The sequence below is a fragment of the Galeopterus variegatus genome, unplaced genomic scaffold (genome assembly GCF_000696425.1).
Source record: "Galeopterus variegatus unplaced genomic scaffold, G_variegatus-3.0.2 Scaffold809, whole genome shotgun sequence".
NCBI lineage: Eukaryota > Metazoa > Chordata > Mammalia > Dermoptera > Cynocephalidae > Galeopterus > Galeopterus variegatus.
Window position 1 is genome coordinate 379,856 of NW_007726920.1, and position 2,307 is coordinate 382,162.

At 45.6% G+C, this 2,307-nt stretch overlaps 1 pseudogene; it reads left to right on the forward strand.

Moving 5' to 3' along the window:
* The first annotated feature begins 221 nt into the window (after positions 1-221).
* LOC103590379 lies at positions 222-621 on the forward strand (annotated as a pseudogene).
* The last annotated feature ends 1,686 nt before the right edge of the window (positions 622-2,307 follow it).

Sequence of the window (2,307 nt, forward strand, 5' to 3'; positions counted from 1 at the left end):
TAAAAAAGAAATATAACTCTGTGTCCCATAAATACGTACAGTCAATAAGTTTCAGTTAAAAAATTTCTTTAAATAAAAAATATACATATTGCTTTATATATTTATTTTCACATATTTATATGATCCTACCATTTTTCATTTCTAATAGGAGTATTAATCCATTGCCTAAAAATATCACAATTTGCTGGGGGCAGTGCAGGGTCACCCTGGTGGCACTGCAGCAGCTCTGGGTGCAGGAGGCAGTGGACTCGGTGGTGATGAGTCTGGAGAGAGAACATCCGGAAGATGCAGGGCCTCATGTACCAGTGCAGTGCCAGCTGTTGTGAGGACAGCCAGGCGTCCATGCAGCAGGTGCACCAGTGCATCGAGTGCTGCCATGAGCCTCTGGCTCAAACCCAGACCTTGGTGACCAACGAATTGGAGAAGCTCCAGGACCGCCTGGCCCGGTGTACCATGCATTGCAACAACAAAGCTAAAGTTTCAGTAGATGCAGGGAATGAGGAGCGTCAGGTGAAGCAGCAACTAAACTGCTGTGTGACCATGTGTGTGGACGACCACATGCCCCTCATCCCGACTATGACCAGGAAGATGTAGGAGTCTCTCTCATCCACTGGGAAATAAAAGTCTTTGGCAGTGGCCATCAGGACTGAGGGCAGGAATCTATTTAAAAAGAGGAATGGGAATTTTAGCCTTGTAAGCGAAGTTGATGAATGGAGAAATTAAGAACGGCAGCAAGTTTAAGGCATATGTTGTTTGCCTCTGGACACTGGTTCTTTTATGTTTCAATCCTAGAAGTTAAATGGAAAAAACTGGTGCTAAAATTTGGGTCAGAGATAATACAGGAGAGTGTTTTTGAGTCTAAATTTCATGTGGCAAGTACTTGTCCTTGCAGTAGAGATCTCCCTTATACCAAGCCAGAGCCCTCAAAGTTACTGGATTCTTCTTACTACACAAGTACAGTTACCAAAAGTCTGGCATGTTCCTCTAACTTACCTATGATCTGGTGTAGTTTGAAGAGAGGTGTTTCTGTTTCTTACCAACCTGTTTACCGGAAGTGTCAACAGACCATTTTCCATAAGCTATGAAACAAAATCCATGAGATCACTAAGTTAGAAGAGGAAAAAGGGTTTCTGGGCCTTTGTTTTAATTGGTTGTGTTTTATATACAAGGGCATGAAGTTGATTTAAGATGTGGAGTAGAAAGGGAGAGTAGTTTGGTTCCTTTTCTGGCCATCAAGATGTGGATGTGCATTTCCTGAAATTCTTACACCGAATCTTTCAACCCGGAGACCATACCAAAAAAAAAAAGAAAAGAGAGAGAGAGAGACACGATGTCATAGTGAATGTAAGAAGCAGAGCTTCCCTCTCATTGCCTGATGGGCTCTGAGACTGTCTGCAGCAGGGTGACAGGACAATCTTGCAGTAACACTTTCCCCTTGAAGGGAAAGGGGGTTCTGTTTGTGACAAATAGCAGTATCCGGGAATGAACAGTAATGAGGAACTATTGGCTACTTAAGAGAGGTGTGAAGTACTGGATTTGGAAAAACTTGTTTTTCATAAAACAGAATAGAGTGAAAGAAGCTTAAACCCACCATTGCTTGCTTAGCCCCTGAATTAACAGAGCCCTACTGAGAAAATCCCCTGACAACAGTTCCTATAGAAGGGATTATCACTATTATCATGGACCAGGTGCAGGGGAAGTGGGCGGGGCGTGGGAAGCGCGGGAAGGCCGCCCGGGTTGGTACACAAAGCGATTCCTGTCGTGCTGTGCACAGCCCACCTGAGGGGACAAGCAGCCCTGCACTTTGGGACTCTTCCGGTAATGGGGCTGCCCCTCCTCTGCTCTAAGGGAGTCACAGCTTGTCCTAGCCCAAGTTGCTTACATTTTTAATCCCTTGACCTCCATGGGTGGTCATCTCAAAAAACAAGGCTAATCCCCCACCTTTGTAGGCTTTTCAGGGCCAAGGAACGCGGAAATTCTTATGGTTTAGCATATTCAGAATCAACCTCCCCAAATCCCTCAATTAACCTCCCAGGGCGAAGGGGCTCGGAACCTCGCTGTCCTGAGGCGCCCTAGCTCCTCGCTTGGCCTCTCTTTACTGTCCCCTCCCCCACATGCCATTTTTTTCTCCCTCCATTAACTGCTCTGGGCCGCAGAGCAAGAGAAAAGGACCTCTCGTTTGACCTTGAACTTACCTTACCGGGATCCTTTTGGGTCCTGTGTTCTAGGGGCTTTCAAACTTTGGACCAAGACCAAGAACAATAGGGGGTGATTTCTGACTGATAGAGCAGGAAATCAATATTAACC